A 23,683-nucleotide genomic window follows, 5' to 3' on the forward strand; every position below is an offset into this window, starting at 1 on the left:
TAATGAACCAATCAGATCTAACCGGTGGATTGGCAAAATTTGCTATGAAACCTTAGGGTTACTCATTCGAACATCGCAAGGGAATCGAAAATGCGATTGCGAACGCTCTGTCTCGATCGTTCGAGGATATCGATGATATTGCTGGAACAGATTTTGAAATCCGCCCCGAAATTGATCTATCTTCCAGAGCATTTCAGTCAGAAGAGTACTCTGCTCTCAGAGAAAATTTCTTTAAAACTACCTGATTTTAAAGTCATGGATGAGTTTACTTACAATCGCAGAACATTCCCCAATTGTAATGACGTTTTACCAGACGATTGCTGGAAATTGCTTGTACCTGAGTCGTTACGTCGAAGTGTAATAATTTCGGCTCATGTAAACCCACATCTGCTCATTGTGGGGGGCTTAATGTTTAGAGCGTATAAGAAGGCGTTTCTAGTGGACAAACATGGTTATCAACGTTCGTGATTATATTCGAAATTGCAAAACGTGTCAGACCACCAGATATCCCAATCGTTCTTTAAATCAACGAATGAGAGCCCAAGTGCAAAGCGATAAAATTTTCCAAAGACTTTATCTTTTTTTTTCCATTTCCTCGATCTAAATCTGGCAACATTAGTAGATTGATTATTCTGGATCACTTTTCCAAATTTACTTTTTTAAAGCTGTGAAAAATTTTAAAATCAAAATAATTATGGATATATTGCGGGATGAAATATTTGTATGCTTTGGTGTACCCGAAACAGTCGTGAGTGACAACTGAACTCAATTTAAGAACCGTGATCTCTCTGACTTTCTTTCGAAATATGGCGTTCGTCATATGTTTACCGGTGCATATGCTCCACAATACAACGGAGCTGAGAGAGTTAACCGTTCTATTAATGCGGCTTTAAGAGCTTACATTCGCTCCGACCAACGCGAATGGGACGCATTCCTCAGTAGCATCAACTGTTCTCTTCATAACTCGATTCATCAATTTATCGGTATATCGCCTTATCATTTTGTTTTCGGTCAACATATGATATCCCACGGTAATGTTTATAACTGTTGCGCTAACTTAATTTACTCGCAAAGGGTGACGTAAAATTGTCAAGGACTGACGAATTTAAAAGAATTCGCTCCAACATTGCCAAACAAGTCTTATGAGAAAAACCAGAAGTCTTCTAATCTTAAAACAAGACCCCGTTTTTTTGAGTTTATCCAAGAAGTTGTTAAAAGGAATTTCGCACTAAGTAACGCAGCGAATAAATTTAATGTGAATATCGCTCCTGTCGGTATCAAGGCTCGAGCCAATGAACGGATTGGTCAGTCAATTTATCTCTTAGAGGACATGAACGCCAAGTACATTTGGTAATTGCTTTTAACTCCTTTTCCAGTTTTTATTGTTAGTCACAGGGAGCCGAGTCAGGATGGCAACCCCATATGTGAACCATCGTAGCAAAGTCCAGATCCTAGCGAACTGAATATTTTCCGATAAAATACCGCAAAAAATCCCGGAGTAGGATTGTGGTCACATTGTCTCTTCATACTTCCGTTCTTTTTTTCTGGAAGGCGTGATGAGTGCATTTGTCATTTCGTATCGTCCCTAAATATTATTAATCCACGTGAATCGTGTCGACCGGACAAGAGTTTTTCAAGGCGAAAACCTAAGATGCGTGTATTACCCGTCTTACGATTTGAAGGTAGAAGACTTATTGGTCGCAACGCCTCAGCGGCTAACATTGTTTTTTTGCCCTCGACTTTTGACGTGTGCAGTTTTCTGTGGCTTCATTGATCGCAGCAAAAATCTACATCTGCGTGCAACCGGAGCACCCGCCGCGTGCAGCGGAATGCTGTGTTTTCCCGTATTTGCTGCTTAACAGGTGCAGATCGCGGATCACCCCGAGTTGGTGTCTTTTTCAAGTCCTTCGTCGCTGCAAGGGAAAAGCAGATCGCCGTGCGACCTCTTCTTCTTCTTATCGGATCGGCGTGTTTTCTTCTTTATCCGTGCGCATTTCGGAAATATTTATGCACGACCCAGTGATCCCAGTGATAAAATGCTGGTTTTGACGCTGTAAATTTAACTGGTTAAATTTGTATTCCTATCTTAATTATTATTTTTTTTTTTATATCCGTTACTCGTAGAGTAAAAGGGTATACTAGATTCGTTGAAAAGAATGTAACTCTCCCACACGCTTGAAAAAAGTTGATATTTTGTCATTTTTTTATATATATATTTTGTAAATTTCTATAGATTTGAAAAAAAAAAAAAAAAAAACTTTTTGCCACGTCGACTCTAAATTTCTATAGATCTGCCTAAAAACTTGCTGTCCCGCCCACTCTAACGCCCCAAACCGCGCAAAGCTGTCACACACTATTAAACATTTTTTAAGTTTTCTTCATTGTATTATTTGTTTTCCGATTTCTACCGATATTCCCGAAAATGTTGAAATTTCTTGTTCTCACTTTTACTAGCTGAGTAACGGGTATCTGATATACGGGGAACTCGACTGTTGCATTCTCTCTTGTTTTTCCTTCCATTTGTTGTAACTAAACATAACAACTCACTAAGAAGTTTCTTAACGTAAATACCTAAGCCTAAGGCTTAAGGAATAGGTTAGGAAAATGTATCGAAATATTATCTTTGTATGTAGTCGAATATGATAAAGCAGAGGTGGAGTCCGAATGGATTCACAAGTATAGTGGATATAGATTGAGGCCAATAAAATCTGGTCCTCGTCTTCCACAGGTACATTTTCTTTTCTGATTCTTATCCTTTTGGTTATCGTATTTGCAGCTATCGTATTTCTGTATACTCTCACTTTTGTTCATCGAAACACAAAACCCACGCCCGTTTTCCCTGAGCCTGCTGGTCAAAAAAGTAGACAAAGTGTCTTGAGGTGGACAACGCTCATTGAGTGTTTTCGTTACACAGGTTGCACTGCCGGATGGGTGGTTGGCTTGGATGAGGTCATAACCTCTGATATTCAACTGGGATCTGTGGCAGAAGTGGGTTTTACGAGGCGAGGAGAAGGTCGACTTTGTTTGTATTGATGGTCGGGCTTTACTTGGGCCTTGCTCCATTACAGCCCGTGTGCACTCCAAATGACAATTTTGAGTTTTGATTACATGACCTGCTCTTTAGAATGGTAGCTGTGGTAGCTAACTTGCACAAGTATTGCTTCTACAAGATCAAGAAACACACGGCGAAAAGGGTTTAAAGAGTGCTTAAATCGAGTAAATAATACTAACACTTTACAAAAAATACCGTGCGTCAAGCAGCTGTCATGGGAATGTTGATTTGTCTCACCAAAATTATGTTTGTGGGATTGCCCGACCGAAGGAAGAGACTCCGCTGTGTCTTATTCTCTCTCAGTGGGTGTACTCGCACTTGCACTCCGTTGCCGACTGGCTTAGCCACTTTCTCGACGGACCCTTGTTTCTTTACAAATTTTCCTTAAAGACTGCCGATGTACACTAACTGGTCGGATTTCCTCACGCTTTTTACTCTTATTGAGTACGTATTTTGATAGAACTACCTGGAAGACAAGTCCTCCATCTTAATAGTTCAAGGGAAAGGATCGCAGCTGGAAGAACTCTTATCTTATTTGGCATATTACACCATACTTTGCACTATGCAGCCACTTTTTCCCTCCCTCTACGTAAAGTTGAAAGAGAGCGTAATTTAAAAATTGAACTTTAGACGAGAACCCCGACTATAAGATATCCGTTACTCAGCTAATAAAAGTGCGAACAAGAAATTTTTCACATTTTTCTAGCATATTAAATAAAAAAACAAGTAAAAGTAAAACAGTTTTGTGCGGCTTGTGGGCGTCGCAAAAATCACAAGCATAAGCTTACAAAGTAGATTAGCTTAATAGATAGCGAGAGAAGAAAGAAGGGCGAAAAGAGAGAAGAGCGCTGCAGGTGCAGTGGTACACATGTGCGCGCATGACTAGACGCTGGCGTTCTGCTCGGAACATACTCTCCCCGTTGGAATAGGTACGGTTCCAACTTCATCGGAATCGATGGGCAGACCGGCTAGATTGGCTGTCTTGATTAGACCAGTAGCTATACGGACCATATCAACTCTGATGCGGGTATGACTTCCTGGATGCGCCCAAGCTGCCATCTCAGCTGTCCTCCTTCAGCAAAACTATGTTTCCACCCTTGATGTTAGACGTATCGACGCGCCACTTGCTTCTTTCTTGCAGTAGGGACAGATACTCGCAGCTCCATATTTTCCAGAAGTGTTGATGCATCTTGGTCACTCGCTGCCATCTGCTGAGGCGGCCTTCGCGAAGATGAGTGATGCCAGGCTCAGGAAATTTTGTGTATCTGGAAGCCTTTAGGAAATGCCCCGGATTTAGCACCTCAAGAATTTTACCATTTTCCATAATTGGACTTAGTAGACGGGAATTAGGGATAGCAGAAATCTCATACGCCAGAGTTCTTAATTCTTTAATGGCTATGATGAAATCACCGTCGACTCCGTAGAAGTGCCGACTCGACAGCAGCCTCCCATAAGCTAAAGCATCCCAAAGCAAAAGTGTGAGGCACACGGAGGGATGAACTTTCAATCGATCCCATCAGCTAAGCAGGCGGAAGCTATCGGTGGCGTGTGCAGTTCGCTCTTTCCAAATAGTACGCATACTGCCTTGGATGCTGATGAACCTTCTCAGGGCTACGATGAAAGACTTTATCGTGAGATCCTGGAGAACTTCGAAATGAGCTACCTTCGAAGAAAAGTAATCGAATACGGCGATAAAGCATTAATGGGGTACCTTGTTTCTGGTCTCTGCCTTGTGATAGAATCGACCACAATAGTCTACCCCTGTAGTATGAAATGCGAGATTGGGCTGCACTCGATTTGCTGGCAGGCTTTACGTGCTCCCAAGTCACATTTATTAATGACACTAGCAACGAACATGCGGCCGCCAATCGCCCAGAACCTTTGCCGTAATGTGGCAAGCAACGCCTGCATGCAGGAGCAAATATTTCTCATGATAATAAACAATCAGGGCCTTGGTGACTGGATAATTCTTTAGTAAAAGTATCGGATGCCTCGTACCGTAGTCCGAATTTGCGTTCTGAAGCCTTCCAGCGACTCGAAGTAACCCATCGGGTCTGAGTATAGCGTATACGTATAGTATAAGTATATACATTATAAGGGTATGACGGTATGATTTGTTTCACTGCGGCATGCTTTGACCGATCACTTGAATCCCGCACTTGTTTTGGAAGTTATTGTTTTTGTTTTAGTTGCATTCGTAAACAGAATGCATCGGTTCACTATTTATATTCGCTGGCTATTATAACGCGAGCTTAATTTCTTTATTACTTTTATTGCTTACACATTCTTCGTGGACTCCGCCCTTCCAGAAGCACTTATTGAGGATGCGGAATGCTGGACACAATCCTTTCCAAAGTATGCTTGACCGCTTGTAGGTCTTTACTAATCTGAATATCGCCATAAGCACTACTAGCACAGCGATTAAATTAAGAGTACGCTATTCGCCCAGGATCTCGTTTTTGTGGTCGATCACTTCCACTGTGTTGATCACATTGGCTAATACATCCTTGGACTTCCTGCCGCCCATCTTGAGAATTCTTGTATGTTACTTTTGAACCGTCGGTCCTCCTTCGCAAGGCGTCCGCTCGACTTCCTGTCAGTTGCCTCGAAAAAAGTGGATCTTCCTTGATGAGGTGTTTTTTGGCCCGTCATTTGTTCTTCCCATCCAGGGCTCTGGAATCCTGTAACTTTGTGCAGGATTGTAGCGAAGATGTTCTCTCCGGGCTCTCTTGACTTCCTGACTACGAGATTGATACCTTTCACTTTGGACAGCAATCATTGCCTTGTCTTCAGACATGCCAAGTATGACACCTCCCGGAAGAAGAAAGAACTTCACTCTCTTTCTATCTCGGTTTGCCGAAGTCTTTTTATACCTGCTCAGAGCTTTTTGTTGGCTACTTTGGTCATCGGTCTGATAGGCCAAGTGTTCCCACCTAGGAGTCATATTACATATTTCCACTATTTTGGGAGTCAATTGGTGAACTATGCCCGTTACTGGAGTAGCATTTCCGTGATGTCGATTGCGGCCTTTGGACTGGTAATCTTATTGCCGAACTGGATTTTCTGGGTTGCATTTCGTATAGTTCAACGAAATGTTTGTACCCCTTCCACTGCTTTATGAATTCACGAATAGGGCGTACGTAACAGACCGATAACTGTGCGGTCAACTGCTCCCATGACGAAAGAATTGGTACTGGCAATGCGTAATCTCAATTTTATAGAGATTGGAGAAAGATCTTAGATTGTGTGACAATTGGGGTTATTAGATCAAGGGTTTCATAGAATTTGGCTATTGTTGCCAATGCAATCTGCTTGGTGTGTCGATGATTAGACGGTATTTGAAAAAAAATAAATAAAAGTTGATCTGATACTGGATCCCAGGCTAATCCCAATACTTTGGCGATATCCGATCCATTTTTAAATTAAATGAACTGCTCCTTGTCGCAGTCAGACTCTTCTTCCAGGGCTGCTGACTCATTCGAACACCATTTACGGATTGGAAAGTGGCCTCGCGACAGTAGTTCCTTTAAATCAACTAAGTCCCATCCAAAGATTAAATCATCTACATAGCAATCTCTACGAACAATTTTAGCTGGAAATGATTCCTTCTCATCATAAGAAAGCTGATGCATGGTCCTTATAGCTAAGAAGGAAGTTCTAAAAGTCCAAGTGTGCACTGCAAAAAGTCATCCGGATACGAAACACGCACGCAACGGTACATCTTGCAGATATCTCCACAAAGGGACACTTTATAAAAGAAAGCGAAGCCGTATATTAAAGATTTTTTGCTGAATTGTTGGCCCTGCAAGAAGTAAGTTGTTTATAGCTACCAGAAGTCGGTTTAGCAGATCCATCAAACAACTCACGAAGATTTGTGCTCGTGCTCTCCTGTAGTTATAGTCCGATAGTTCCTTGTTATAAAAGACATGTGGCTTAGACCGATATACTCCCGTAAAAATGCTGAATATTGAGATTTTAGGTCTGATTTTTTTTCCCACCTTAGCTTACAAACTCCTAAAACGATGACGAGCCTGGTAATAGGAATCACCTTGAATCGAATCGATTCGAATCCTGAAGTAGGCAAGAGGCGAACGGAGTATTGACCATTGCCAAGTCGAGTTCAATTTTCATTGAACAATGATGCGAAGATTAGTCTTCAATTTCCCAAAATCTCTTTACTATTCGTTATTCGTTGTCATTGATTGAAATAAGGATCAGCGAAAGAAATGCTTTGTTTTACATGATGTTGCATTTATATAGAAATGGGGCTGATAATCCGTGAAACTGTGAGCCACAACATCTTCAAATAAAGAACGATAGCTTGCAACCCGAAATTTCGCAAGAATATCGACTGCCTCATCATAAATCATGGCAGATTCTCCGATCCCAAAAATCGAGGTTTGGGATATTCTATGATTTAAATTCAGTTGACTAGCTAAGCGAGAAGTTATGAAGTTTAGCTGAGAGGCTGAATCTAGAATTGCCCGAAAAAAGCATAAGTGCTCCAATTCTATTTCTGACGTAAATAATGGCAGTTGCAACACGTAATCGATCAGCATTATATTTGAGGTTTTTGGTGTAGGCCTTGCTAACTGATGATCAGGTTCGAAGATGAATGCGAATGAAGTAAATAGCAATAGCTGAGAGCTGAAGCTTGGGTTACATGACGGGGCATTGCTCCTTCCGCATACAGTTAAGGCAAAGGTGCAACTTCGTTGCTTCTTTATATCGAAGATTTGGACTCAAATTTAAAAATCGAGAACACTTTGGTAAATATTTATCCCTCGCATCGCAAAATAAACATAACGATGGATTTGAGTTAGTAGCAGAAGCAATAAGTGTGTTTTTGTTATATTTGTGCAAGTTTTTTATCACCTGCTGGCCTGGTGCTTGAGTTACCAAGGCTTAATCTAAATTTTCCATCATCCTGCTCCTTTTCTCCAAGAACGACTCCATAGTATCCCAGGTAGACAGCTTATTGATTGGTAAATCCTCTTCCCATTTTTCTCGCGTCCTCTGATCCAGTTTTCGAGTGACGATGTCACCATCCGAAATTTGTTACGTAGTCGCCATATTTTTCAATATCACTTAGCTTATCATTTCCGATAACCATGGTGAAAGTTGCAAGAAAATCCGGCCAATCAGAATAGGATCCATGAAAACGAGGAATTTCCAGACTTGGCTACCGAGGCTTCGTAGTTTAAAAAGAAAGATCCGCATTATTAATATCCGCATGTCAATGCCAATGTTGAATTGGCAGCGGCTGAAGCGAGCAATTACGACTTGCGATGAGCAGCTAATTCTCGGTTTAGCTTCGCCTTCACGAGTCCAAAATCCAATTCCGTAAGATCCAATTTTTTCAAAGATGTCTGCGCCGAGATATCGTTTGGAGAACGTTATATATTCCAATCGCGCCAACTTCGTCAAACCGAATCAGCGTTTAAATATAATTTCATTGTGTTGATTTGCCGCAATATATATTGGGCTTTGGCTCGGTAAGAGTCAACTTCACATGGGGATTCTTTTTGAGCGCGAACCGAGTTTTTTGAATCAGACATTTTCCAATTACGATTACGAGATTACATTTTCCAATTAAAATAAAAAAAAATTTCTGAACGCGTCAAAGGCACAACACTTTTAACGCGCAATTGTACAGGTAACAAACGTCGCCGAGATGCAACGGAACCGTTAGCTTTGTTGTTGTTGTTGTTGTTCTTGCCGGCAAATTGCTCGCCTATGTAGCCTATATATTGCCAACAACCAATATAACTGGTAGACGATGGCGGTGGCTATATGTACAAGTTAGCACAGGCGTTTCTTACGGAGAGAAACCGTCGAATTGCAGGCCACCATATCCGGTGGCTTACACGCGCATTGGAAGAACTGCTGATCGCGAATTCCAAAGGCAATTGCCCGGAGCCCGGTCGGAGCACTCACAGAGCTAGTAACTGACACCGGATATCGGAATGCTGACCTGGCGCTTCGGAGACTGCGCTGCAGCGAGGCAGAGGCCTCAAGCTGGGAAATGGGTAGCTCGTTAATTCAGTCTAAACTTGTACTCCGGAGTTTAACAGCCTCGACAATCCGATTTAAACCCTCGCCCTAACGGGAGAGTGGAGAATAGTTATTAAAATATTAAACTAACAACTGAGTGATATATTAACTGGCGCCCAACAAACGATGCCCAGCGATTACACGCGACTAAAAATGAAGCAAGTGCAAAAGAACATTAGCAATAACAACAATACCAGCGGTACCAGTGGCAACAGCAGCAGCAGCAACAGCGTCTGTACCGGCGGCAGCAACGGCAAGGGGCAACAGCAGCGGTACCAGAAACCAAATGCCGTCGGCAAACAAACCCCGACGATAAAATAAAGACATACAAACTACAAAGGGGAACCGCAAGACTTCCCGCATCGGAGAGGGGCAGCAGCAGTGGCAGCTGCGCCAACAACAACAGTACCAGCTACAACGGCAGCAGCGGCGACAACACCTGGTAACCTATTCCGATAGAGTGGCACTCAACGGAACCTCGTTCATCCACCACCTGGGAAATTCGAAGAAGAAACCCGCTGTCTCGGCCATGGCCACGGTCAACATCACGGACCACCAGAACCGACAATCCGATTTAAACCCTCGCCATAATGGGAGAGCGGAGAATAAAGTATTAAAATATTAAACTAACAACTTACATATATATGTATATGTAATATGCCCTATTAACAAGATTAAATGCGATTCACTCTAGTTAATAATTTCATGCACAACACAGTTTTGGTTTTTTACAGTGTGTAATGTTCGAAAAATTAAGCGGCCGGCTACATATGTATGTATGTATGTTCGTGTGGTTGTGACCAAATGATCGCAAATGACAGCGAAAAAGTGCGCTTTGCTTAAACGATATTAAACAATACCAAGACCGACTTGCAGATTCCGGATATCACGTCGGGGTCACCAAACGGGGCAAAAAGAATGAAGAGCGCTGCAGGTACAGTGGTACACCTATGCGCGCATGACTAGGCGTTGCCGCTCTGCTCCGAACAATCAGTTAAAAAGTGACTTTGGTGTAATAAACTACAAATAAATTATAAAATTATATTATTTTTTAATGAACACCTAAATACTTTATGGGCGCAGCCGGTAGGATACCCAAAAAAAAGTGCTAGTAAATTCGTAGTCCGTTGACAATCAAGTGAAAGTGGTAATTTGTATGACCAAAAAAATATCCTTTTGATTGTGCATGCAAATTTGGCGCAACAAAGCGAATCGGTAGTTTTTACTATTGGTATCCGAGCAAGAACCTGTGTGTTCTTATTATATTAAAATACGTTATAAGATAATATACCAAAGTACACAGTGTAGTTCACATAAGACATAAGACTCGACATACTGTAGAAGTTTGTAAACAAGAACAGTAACCCGCTTGAAAAAAAACAAGTGTGACCGCTACATAACAAAGAACGTTTTATAAGCAAATTGGCATTATCTGTTGATAATGTAACCCAACTAATACGACAACTACGCCAAGTGCCGAAGTTCTCTGGAGAGCCAAGCAACCTCAGTTTGTTTATAAGACGAATTGAATACCTTCTCAGCTTATACCCAACAAATGATGTTCGACAGAAAGCCGTAACTTTTTGGAGACATTGAACTACAGATGATGCCGAGAAGGTCTGCCAACTGGGATTTCAAAACCAGTGTTCGCCCTTAAGAGAAGATTTTTTTGTCGAGTTATAAACTCAAATCCCCCTATGGAACTTTTGCGAAGTTTGTAGGGAACGCCATACAAAGGTTGTTCACTTCAATTTTGTAAACAGTTAGAAGAAATAATGAAACAATGTTAGAATAGTTGACATTATTATTATTAATAAGCTAGCCTTAGAAAGAAACCAATATAACTCATTAGTTTATTCACAAGCAGTAGCAACCACAATATAAAATACTATTCAACGCACACTTCCTTACAGATTGTTGGTGACTCTAGCATTAGAACAATAAACAGTTACATGAAGATCAACAAAAAAAGGCGTATCAATAAGCATAATGAACTCAAACTTTTTCAATATTTAAGCTCACGATAAGCAAATAGTTGTCCGAAGTATGACAGGCTACTCAAAATTGAATAAACTTGTAAATCATCCAGCCAATGGGCTAATGCATCAATCATAGAAATTCTATATTCATTCGTTTTCATTTTATGACATGCTAATACATAGACAATTAATGGAAAATAAGGGTTGTATCGACTATTTTAGAAAAGAAATGGGTATCAGTGGAAAAACATTCCTTTATAAAGAACTTGAGCTATGTGATAGAAATCGATCAAGAAATTTCTAAACATGTCTAAATATGTGTTTAGACATGATAAGTAGGCAAACTATAAATATGTTCTATTTATGGGCTGCAATAAACATGTCACTAGACAGCATAAGTGGCAACTACAGATAAGTACGATTGCAGCGGCCTATTGCCGAAGTGTCAAGAGATATGGCCACGCAGGAGGCGATTAGATTTAAGAATAAAACTCAGCAGCATTTACAAACGCAGACTGCGGCGTCTTACAAGCGCTGCATTATATAATTAGGTGATAAGAACCTATGTAAGAATGAATAAAAGGCGAAGTCCTCGTAGTAGCGAGTCAGTTAGATTCAAACACCCGAATTGAACTCATTAAGTGTACGCACAAGTTTATAGTGTGAACATTTTGGTCCTTCGGGAAATTCTGAAATTTCGAGAAACACAGAAGAAAAAACCAGCGCTTCAAAGTAAAAAGAGCAAGGTTATTCGAGTGATTCTGTTGTTTCCCCCACTAGTGGTAAGAAACACAGAATAAAAGACCACGCCTTAAAGTACTAGGACTATAAGGTGAAACATTGTGTTCTTGCTTTTCCTTGGCTGATCAATCAGCTGTGAGTCGAGGCACAGCTAGGTCAACTGGGCGACCAATCAAAAAATCCTCCAACGGATCACGCCAAAGAATATAAGCAGAAAGCACAAAAAAGTCACAGTGATTGTTTTCCCAACATGTTGTCGGAAAGATCTGTGAAATTGATGCAAGACCAAGGAGAGCTGCAGAACAAAATACTGCAAGCAATCAAGGAAAAGGCATCTATACCAGCAATAGAAGCATTGGTAGTTCGATTTACTACAGTCCAGTTGATAATCTGGTTCAACTGGTGGATAGAAGAGCGGACAGGGTGAGGCAACAGATGAGCCTAATCTACGAAACCCTGGATAGTTCAAGTGAGATTGAACTAGTCAAGCAGCTGGCAATGATGAAAAGTCATTGGTCCAACGTGACGGACACACTGAAACTGCTTGAAAACAAGTATGACAGAACTGTCTTTGATCAAGATGAGGCAGACATTCTACTATCTGAAGTTGCCGCACTAGAGATGGTACTTCAAATGAAGTTGGAACAGTTCAAAAGTTCCAACTGCGACGTGCCAGAACTCTCAAAACTGGACCTTCCAACGTTCAATGGAAATGCGAAGGAATGGCCAACATTTTACGAGCTGTTCTCTGAACTAATAGACAGCAGGAAAGATCTCAGCAACACAAGGCAGCTGGGATATTTAAGAGCCTGCTTAAAAGGAGAAGCTCAAATGGTGGTTAGCCATTTGATAACGGGATCAGCAGCTAGCTATGCATCAGCGTGGGAGCTTATCTGCAAACGCTATGAGAATAGCAGAAAAATATTCTCCCAACACTTCAACAAATTAATGGAACTGGAGTGCTTGCTGCCCCATGATGAGAAAAATTTATGGAAGTTTTTGGATACTGCGACCGAGAGCATATTCATCATAAAGCAAAAAGGAAAAATAGGAAGCTCTGCTGACGTAATTTTAGCAGAAATTCTGCTGCGGAAATTTTCGCCAGAAGCCTTGCAGCTGTATGAACAGCATCTAAAAAAGGCAAGAGCTATACAGTCCTTACAAGACGTACTGGGGTTTATTGAGCAACAATACAACTCAGTAAATGCCATTACCAAAAATACCGCTCAGCTTGCTACAAGAAAAGTGCAAGTTAGATCGTGTGCCTTTTGCTCTAAGGATGGCCACGATATGATAAAGTGTCTCAAATTCAGAGCACAATCAATCGAAAAAAGAAGAGAATTCGTTCAAAAGAACAGCATGTGGTTTAGATGCTTTGGAAAGAATAATGCTATCGACTGCAGAAAGGAAATTACATGCAATCGATGCTCCAAAAGACACAACAGCCTTCTGCATGAAGACCCAAAATGCAGTATCAACAGCAATAGCCTTAAGCAAGGCCAAGACACACTATTGGCGACAGCTGTTGGTTTAGTGAAAAACAATGCTGGAGGTTACAACGAGTTGAGGGCGCTAATTGACGGTGGATCCCAGAAGACTCTGATTTCAGAGGAAGCAGCACAAATATTAAGGATTCTCAGAGTAAGGAGTACTATAGAGGTCGAAGGTATCTCCCAGACTACTCAATTATCAAAAATAGCGTCCACCTGACGATCAAACCAAAAATTCCAAGCAGCTTCAAAGCATCAACGGAAGCATTGGTTTTACCAACACTCCATAGTGCCCTTCCCAGCAAAAAGTTTGATATTCATATCAACAAAGAGTGGAAGGGCTACAGGCTAGCAGATCCACGATTCAACGAGCCAAGCAGAATTGACATTGATAGGTGTGGATCTATTTCCCCTGATTATGATGGAGAAAATAAAAACCGTGAATGGAATCTTGGGACAAAAAACCAAATTTGGATGGATTGTGTCCGGAAATATAACTCGAGTAGCAAAGCAAAAAATTATAAGTGCCACTACAACAATAAATCTAAACGACCTGGAACGCTTTTGGGAATTGGAAGATGAAACCGATGAGACGATTACAGACAATGCAGAATGCGAAAGAAAATTCCAAGAAACAACTGTCATCAACGAGGAAGGCAGATTTGTGGTTTCAATTCCATTCCACCAAGAGGCAAAGCTTGGGGACTCTCGCAAACAGGCAATGGCAAGGCTTATGCAAATGGAAAAGAAGTTTCAAAGAAACCCAAAGAACTGGGCTGCATACAACGAATTCATGAAAGAATACCTTAAGATGGGACATATGGAATCTGTAAAGACAACGGGTCAAGGTAAATACTATTTACCCCATCAAGCAATCATCAGGCCTGGAAGCTTAACTACGAAGTTACGAGTAGTTTTTGACGCATCCGCAAAGACGACAATTGAACTAAGCCTAATTGACGTTATTATAGCTGGTCCTAAGATTCAAAAGGATATATTCGATATTCTAATTAAATGGCACTTTATGGCACAAATGGCGCCCCCACATGGGAGGTTTATGGGAAGCCGGTGTAAAATCAGTGAAGCATCACCTTAAACGAGTTATTGGTGAAAACAGCTTTACATATGAAGAATTTGCATCGATGCTTTGTCAAATCGAAGCAGTGCTAAACTCGCGTCCATTAGTCACTGTAAGGAGCGAAAACGATGGTGAAAACATATTAACGCCGGGTCATTTTCTGGTGGGAAGACCTCTAATTGGAGCTCCTGAACATTTTGACGAAAGTAAGACAATCAGCTCTTTGGATAGATGGAAGCTTATTCAACGCATCAGAGGTGATTTTTGGAAGAAATGGAAAGAGGAGTATCTGGTGTCATTGCAACAGCGAACCAAATGGCGCCAAGAAAAGCCAAATCTGAAGGAGGGACAGCTGGTTCTTATAAAACATGAGAACACTCACCCTGCCAGATGGCCAATGGGAAGAATCATTAGAACGACTAAAGGACAAGATGATAAAGTCCGGGTAGTCACGGTTAAAACAAACGAGGGGGAAGTAAAAAGATCGCTAAACAAGATCTGTCAACTTCCTGTTAGCGAAGCAAAACCAGCTGGAGCTGCAACGCATAAATGAGAAACGACTACTGGCCGTACATTCTTCCTCCCAGGAGAATGTCTAAATATGTGTTTAGAGATGATAAGTAGGCAAACTGTAAATGTTCTATTTATGGGCTGCAATAAAAATGTCACTAGACAGCATAAGTGGCAACTACAGATAAGTACGATTGCAGCGGCCTTTTGCCGAAGTGTCAAGAGATATGACCACGCGGGAGGTGATTAGCGCGGTCATAGGCCTCAAACATAGATTTGAGAATAAAACTCAGCAGCATTTACAAACGCAGACTGCGGCGTCTTACAAGCGCTGCATTATATAATTAGATGATAAGAACCTATGTAAGAATGAATAAAAGGCGAAGCCCTCGCAGTAGCGAGTCCGTTAGATTCAAACACCCGAATTGAACTCATTAAGTGTACGCACAAGTTTATAGTGTTAACAAAGCATTTATACAAGAAAACCATTTTACAGCCGAAATAAACAACTTATTAAACAATGACATTAACTTAGACCACACACCCCGACTAGACCACTTAAACAATAAAGAAAAGTATAAACTTACACAATTATTGAAAGATTTTAAAGATATTCTTATAAAAAAAAACCTACCTTTTACAAACATCATACGCCACGAAATAAAAATCGTTCACGAGAACTCAGTATATTAAAGACCCTATTCATATCCCTTGGCTTACGAAGTAGAAGTTAACAAGCAAATTGAGGAAATGCTACAAAAAGGCATTATACGTGAAAGCGAAGTTCCGAAAAAGGATGGATCCCTCTGGCTAACCAAAATTCAGATTGGTCGTCGACTATCGAAACTTAAATGATATATCCATAAACGATAAATTCCCAATTCCAAACATGGATGAAATGTTAGGTTAGTTAGGAAAATGTCAATACTTTACAACAATCGACTTAGTAAATTGAACCATAAGTCCATACCAAAAACTGCATTTTCGACTAATCACAGCCACTACGTATACTCGCATGTCATTCGGTTTTAAAAATGCCCCAGCAACTTTCTAACGATGCATGATGTTAACACATATGTTCTATCATATTTAAATGATGTTATCGCCTACTCAACAACTCTCACTGTACATTTGAACTCATTTAAGAAAATTTTTCAGAAACTTAAAGAGGCAAATCTTAAGCTCCATAAGCTAACAGTTAGACATATGTGAATTTTGGAAAAAACTAACAAATTTCTTAGGTCACACCATATGTCCAGATAGTGTACGACCCAATAAAGAAAAAGCAATTGAAATATTTGCCGTTCCAAAAACATCTAAAGAAATTAAATCATTTTTAGGCTTATGTGGATATTACCGCAAGTTCATTTCAGGTTTTAGAAAAATAGCAAAAATAATTATTGGAAATTGTTTAGGCAACCAAATACTTCCATCCATATTTAGATGGAGTCCGTTTTGAAATATCATAAGCCCCTTGTTTATCTCGAGTTAAAATTAAAGAAAATATGGCAAATTAAGAAGAAAGTTTTTCAACAGCAGCAACTATACATAGTGTATCAGAAAAAAATGAATGTCATATTCAAATCACAAATAAACCTATAAACCATTTTATTAGACAAATGGAATTTATAAAAGATTCCATAAACCAAGTAGACACTAAAACTAAAATTACCATAAAATACTAATATGCAAAAGAATACTCCAAAAGCAAAAGACGTTTTAATAAAATAAAATAATAGACAATGACAGTAACACACAGTAACTCACAAATTTTAAAAAGTATAATTAAACTAAAGGACATTAACTACAACGCTGAATTCAAGGAATTCATTTTTATTCAAAATAGGCATCCCTTATAAAAACAACAAGAGAATGCAATAGTCGAGTTCCCCGACCATCAGATACCCGTTATTCAGCTAAAAATTAAACAATTTTGAAAAGTGTGGACGTGACAGTCATGGGCGCTAGAGTGGGCATGGCAAACAATATTTTTTTGGAAAACATGAAAACTGTACATGACTAATAAAAAAATGAAAAATATCAAAACATTTTTCAAAAGTCTGAACGTGGCAGCTTTGCGCGGTATGTGGGCGTTACAGGGGGCGTAGTCGTCGAAAATCGATAGAAATTTATAAGGCTAATAAAAAAATTAAGTTATATAAAAACATTGTTCAAAAGAGTGGGCATGGCAGTTTTGGGCGTTTTGTGGGCGTTAATCTCAATATTCTAGATTACTTAGTTCTTGAGATCGAGGTGTTCATACGGACGGACATGGCCAGTTCGACTCGGCAATTGAGCATAATCAAGAAGATATTCATATGTATACTTGAAATGGTAAGAAACGCCAAAGCAGACAAATACTCAGTGCTTATGAGCAACTCTAATCAATAATAAGCTAATCTAATCTAATAAGCTAATCAATAAAGGAATACAAATTGGTATTCACCACAAGCAAAACTGGAATATACGAGCACTGCTGAAAATAATAGAGAAAGGGGGGAAACCAGTGTAGAAACATACAACCATAAAACTAAACATAATTCAGCCGGACAGATACCAGCTTACATTATACTTTATGCAGGCACACCTACCTATGATTTCCAAATGATTAAAGAAAATAAAATAGGGAAACTTAATGAAAACCGACCAAGCTATGAAATTGACACAAAATATAGACAAGCCACCATTACACGTTAAAAATCTAAAAATCCTTATAGGGAAATTGGCAGAACATTATAAAAGTAAATTAAAAAAAAAAAAAATATTAATAAATATTAACACAATTAGAACACACATACAGCCAACCGACACAACTCAATCATCGAATGCATTATAGTAATAATGGTATTATGATCCTATTGAAAATAATCAAGGATTTATTTTATTTGAATCGGGAACAATACAGAATTACTTCGTCATTTCCTGCAAAGGGTTATTGGAACGAGAACTATTCAGATGTCTTCAGTTAAAGAAATGGTATTTAGTGCGATATACTGTCCACCAACAAATAGAATTGAAGAAAGGCACTTCAGTGACATACTTGTCTCTTGTGGCCAAAGGTATTTAGTTGGTGAGGACTGGAACGCCCGACATTGGCTATGGGGTGATTCGTACAATTAACCCAGGGTCAGTCTGAGTCTGAGACATGCCCAAGAGTTATGGCATTGTTCTAACAAGAGAGGCCAGAGAACTGATCAGAACTAAAAGACGTCTTCGAAGAAGAGCAATTCGAACTCAGGATCCGTGGGACAGAATCTTGTGGAGCCGAGCAGCAAAGCAACTCAAAATCAACACAAGTGATTTCTTAGAGCAAAATTGATCTTCCATGGATTACACCGTTGATGCAAACTATTCGCTGTGGAAGTGCACAAAAGCACTTAAACGACAACCACTTCTATGGGTGCCTGTACGTTGTCCAGGTGGGAAAATTGTATAAACTGACGTGGAACAGGCTAATGCATTCAGCTACCACCTAGAGGATCGCTTCACTCCTTATGACTTCGCCACGACAGAGCAGATAAGAGAGTCTCACCAGTACCTACAAATGCCATTGCAGATGTCTTGGCCTATTAAGCCAATAAGAATAGAATAAATATCTGAAATAATCAAAATACTGCCGAAACACAGCTCCAGGAATTGACAGGATATGCCATACCACGCTAAAGGTTTTCCTTAATTTTTTTTAATCCGCTATCTCGTTTTGCTCAGCGCGCTTTTCGAGCCTGATGCTTGCCATTTTCAGCTTCCATTCTGCCGCATTTCATTCTTCTGAAACAGTTTATCCTGAATACGCAAGAAAACAACCTTCTTATAACAATCCATAAGAATGGGCTGCATGGCCTGTTCAGCTCCGACTGCATTCCTTGCGTGACCAATGGTTCAATGTCCTCCACCTCGTCAACAAGTTTCAGGAAGTCTTCTGATTAAATATAAATAGTTTGAACGGCCCTTTCTTAGGTCACGGCGCAACGAAAATTACTTACAGTTAAGGTAAAGGCATAAAACGTTGAAAAAATTAATTTAATTTATTGTAAGAGTAAAAGACTATACTGATTCATACTGATTCAGAGTAAAAATATATTTAACTTATTAAGTCGAAAGCACTTCTTCTACCTGCTACATAATTGTAACGAATCTAGTACACCCAGTGTCTAAACATGTGTTTAGACATGATAAGTAGACAATCTATAAATATGTTCTATTTAAGGGCTGCAATAAACATGTCACGGGACAGCATAAGTGGCAACTACAGATAAGTACGATTGCAGTGGTCTATTGCCGAAGTGTCAAGAGATATGATCACGCGGGAGGTGACTAGCGCGGTCATAGGCTTCAAACATAGATTTAAGATAAACCTCAGCTGCATTGACCAACGCAGACTGCGGCGTCTTACAAGCGCTGCATTATATAATTAGATGATAAGAACCTATGTAAGAATGAATAAAAGGCGATGCCCTCGCAGTAGCGAGTCAGTTAGATTCAAACACCCGAATTGAACTCATTAAGTGTACGCATTAATTTATAGTGTGAACATTTTGGTCCTTCGAGCCGGATTCGACTCTGCAGTTTCCCCCTATATGGTAAGGGATTCAGAGAAAGGCCAGCTCCTTTAAGCATTGCTAAGTTAATCTTGCAGCTAAAGGTAGCAAAAATAATTGACTCTTGTTTCCCCCTAACAAAGGTAAGGAACAGAGATAAATATAAAAAGCAAAAAGATACAAAAGAATCTTTTATGTTTTTAAATAAAACAAGCACCTTATAGTCTATAGTTAAAGGTTGCTTTGTGTACCATTATAAATTGTGGTAAGGCGTGTTGAGGCCATACATCAGCAATTGTGAATTTTACATTTTGGTCCTTCGAGAAATTCTGTTGTTTTCCCCCAACCGTGGTAAGAAGAAAAAAACCAGCGCTTCAAAGTAAAAAGAGCAAGGTTATTCGAGTGATTCTGTTGTTTCCCCCACCAGTGGTAAGAAACACAGAATAAAAGACCACGCCTTAAAGTACTAGGACTATAAGGTGAAACATTGTGTTCTTGCTTTTCCTTGGCTGATCAATCAGCTGTGAGTCGAGGCACAGCTAGGTCAACTGGGCGACCAATCAAAAAATCCTCCAACGGATCACGCCAAAGAATATAAGCAGAAAGCACAAAAAAGTCACAGTGATTGTTTTCCCAACATGTTGTCGGAAAGATCTGTGAAATTGATGCAAGACCAAGGAGAGCTGCAGAACAAAATACTGCAAGCAATCAAGGAAAAGGCATCTATACCAGCAATAGAAGCATTGGTAGTTCGATTTACTACTAACAACAATGCGCTGGTAAAATTGGGAGTTGGCGATCATCAATATTTTAATGATAAAATATTTATTAAAACTATGGATGCTGTCAAGGCCTACAAGGAGTCGCAATTAAAGGTAGAAACACTTGAAGAAATAAATATACAAAGTGGATCAAAATTATCTGATAGCGCATCAGCTCGGAGCTCCAGTCCAGTTGATAATCTGGTTCAACTGGTGGATAGAAGAGCGGACAGGGTGAGGCAACAGATGAGCCTAATCTACGAAACCCTGGATAGTTCAAGTGAGATTGAACTAGTCAAGCAGCTGGCAATGATGAAAAGTCATTGGTCCAACGTGACGGACACACTGAAACTGCTTGAAAACAAGTATGACAGAACTGTCTTTGATCAAGATGAGGCAGACATTCTACTATCTGAAGTTGCCGCACTAGAGATGGTACTTCAAATGAAGTTGGAACAGTTCAAAAGTTCCAACTGCGACGTGCCAGAACTCCCAAAAGTGGACCTTCCAACGTTCAATGGAAATGCGAAGGAATGGCCAACATTTTACGAGCTGTTCTCTGAACTAATAGACAGCAGGAAAGATCTCAGCAACACAAGGCAGCTGGGATATTTAAGAGCCTGCTTAAAAGGAGAAGCTCAAATGGTGGTTAGCCATTTGATAACGGGATCAGCAGCTAGCTATGCAGCAGCGTGGGAGCTAATCTGCAAACGCTATGAGAATAGCAGAAAAATATTCTCCCAACACTTCAACAAATTAATGGAACTGGAGTGCTTGCTGCCCCATGATGAGAAAAATTTATGGAAGTTTTTGGATACTGCGACCGAGAGCATATTCATCATAAAGCAAAAAGGAAAAATAGGAAGCTCTGCTGACGTAATTTTAGCAGAAATTCTGCTGCGGAAATTTTCGCCAGAAGCCTTGCAGCTGTATGAACAGCATGTAAAAAAGGCAAGAGCTATACAGTCCTTACAAGACGTACTGGGGTTTATTGAGCAACAATACAACTCAGTAAATGCCATTACCAAAAATACCGCTCAGCTTGCTACAAGAAAAGTGCAAGTTAGATCGTGTGCCTTTTGCTCTAAGGATGGCCACGATATGATAAAGTGTCTCAAATTCAGAGCACAATCAATCGAAAAAAGAAGAGAATTCGTTCAAAAGAACAGCATGTGGTTTAGATGCTTTGGAAAGCATAATGCTATCGACTGCAGAAAGGAAATTACATTCAATCGATGCTCCAAAAGACACAACAGCCTTCTGCATGAAGACCCAAAATGCAGTATCAACAGCAATAGCCTTAAGCAAGGCCAAGACACACTATTGGCGACAGCTGTTGTTTTAGTGAAAAACAATGCTGGAGGTTACAACGAGTTGAGGGCGCTAATTGACGGTGGATCCCAGAAGACTCTGATTTCAGAGGAAGCAGCACAAATATTAAGGATTCTCAGAGTAAGGAGTACTATAGAGGTCGAAGGTATCTCCCAGACTACTCAATTATCAAAAATAGCGTCCACCTGACGATCAAACCAAAAATTCCAAGCAGCTTCAAAGCATCAACGGAAGCATTGGTTTTACCAACACTTTTCCATAGTGCCCTTCCCAGCAAAAAGTTTGATATTCATATCAACAAAGAGTGGAAGGGCTACAGGCTAGCAGATCCACGATTCAACGAGCCAAGCAGAATTGACATTGATAGGTGTGGATCTATTTCCCCTGATTATGATGGAGAAAATAAAAACCGTGAATGGAATCTTGGGACAAAAAACCAAATTTGGATGGATTGTGTCCGGAAATATAACTCGAGTAGCAAAGCAAAAAATTATAAGTGCCACTACAACAATAAATCTAAACGACCTGGAACGCTTTTGGGAATTGGAAAATGAAAGCGATGAGACGATTACAGACAATGCAGAATGCGAAAGAAAATTCCAAGAAACAACTGTCATCAACGAGGAAGGCAGATTTGTGGTTTCAATTCCATTCCACCAAGAGGCAAAGCTTGGGGACTCTCGCAAACAGGCAATGGCAAGGCTTATGCAAATGGAAAAGAAGTTTCAAAGAAACCCAAAGAACTGGGCTGTATACAACGAATTCATGAAAGAATACCTTAAGATGGGACATATGGAATCTGTAAAGACAACGGGTCAAGGTAAATACTATTTACCCCATCAAGCAATCATCAGGCCTGGAAGCTTAACTACGAAGTTACGAGTAGTTTTTGACGCATCCGCAAAGACGACAATTGAACTAAGCCTAATTGGCGTTATTATAGCTGGTCCTAAGATTCAAAAGGATATATTCGATATTCTAATTAAATGGCACTTTATTCCCCCGGGAAGCCCCCACATGGGAGGTTTATGGGAAGCCCGTGTAAAATCAGTGAAGCATCACCTTAAACGAGATATTGGTGAAAACAGCTTTACATATGAAGAATTGGCATCGATGCTTTGTAAAATCGAAGCAGTGCTAAACTCGCGTCCATTAGTCACTGTAAGGAGCGAAAACGATGGTGAAAACATATTAACGCCGGGTCATTTTCTGGTGGGAAGACCTCTAACTGGAGCTCCTGAACATTTTGACGAAAGTAAGACAATCAGCTCTTTGGATAGATGGAAGCTTATTCAACGCATCAGAGGTGATTTTTGGAAGAAATGGAAAGAGGAGTATCTGGTGTCATTGCAACAGCGAACCAAATGGCGCCAAGAAAAGCCAAATCTGAAGGAGGGACAGCTGGTTCTTATAGAACATGAGAATACTCACCCTGCCAGATGGCCAATGGGAAGAATCATTAGAACGACTAAAGGACAAGATGATAAAGTCCGGGTAGTCACGGTCAAAACAAACGAGGGGGAAGTAAAAAGATCGCTAAATAAGATCTGTCAACTTCCTGTTAGCGAAGCAAAACCAGCTGGAGCTGCAACGCCATTTATAACGGAGTCAATGCAGCTACGCAAGGACAAGAAGCTTAGGCAGCGAGTTCCAAAAGACAAAAGGAATGGCACTAGAAGCATAGCTACTGTGCTATGCTGTTTATTGATATTGCAAGCTACAACTGCGACAGAAAAATCGGAACCTGAAAAACAGGCCAAAGAACTTGGGAAAATTTACGACATCGACGCAAAAGCTGCAGTTATGGTGAACAAAATTTGTAAAATTGAAGTCGCTACATCCAGTTGGCAATTATTGTTTTATTATGACATGCAAGCCTATTTTGATGTCATAAAACAATCAGAGGACTTCCTGGAAAAATCCCGCTTGGTTTGCAAAAAAATGGGAGACTTCAAGGACTACTGCGATTTCTTCGGCACGACAATACGGACAAAAATTGACAACATAAAAGAAAGAGACAAAATACTACGGCATCGTACCAACCGAAAGAAAAGGTTTATACTGTTCTTTGATATCGGAAATGCAAATAGAATACAGGAAAATATGCAAACGATCATAAAAAACGAAAAACATCTAATGGAATATGCT

At 40.1% G+C, this 23,683-nt stretch overlaps 1 protein-coding gene across 2 annotated transcripts in view; it reads left to right on the forward strand.

The window, feature by feature from the left end:
• LOC6541859 (dnaJ homolog subfamily C member 16) overlaps window positions 1-23,683 on the forward strand; it is a 171,576-nt gene that overhangs the window by 79,145 nt on the left and 68,748 nt on the right. The window lies entirely within an intron of this gene.

This window comes from Drosophila erecta, unplaced genomic scaffold (genome assembly GCF_003286155.1).
Source record: "Drosophila erecta strain 14021-0224.00,06,07 unplaced genomic scaffold, DereRS2 tig00000305-arrow-arrow-pilon, whole genome shotgun sequence".
Lineage (NCBI taxonomy): Eukaryota > Metazoa > Arthropoda > Insecta > Diptera > Drosophilidae > Drosophila > Drosophila erecta.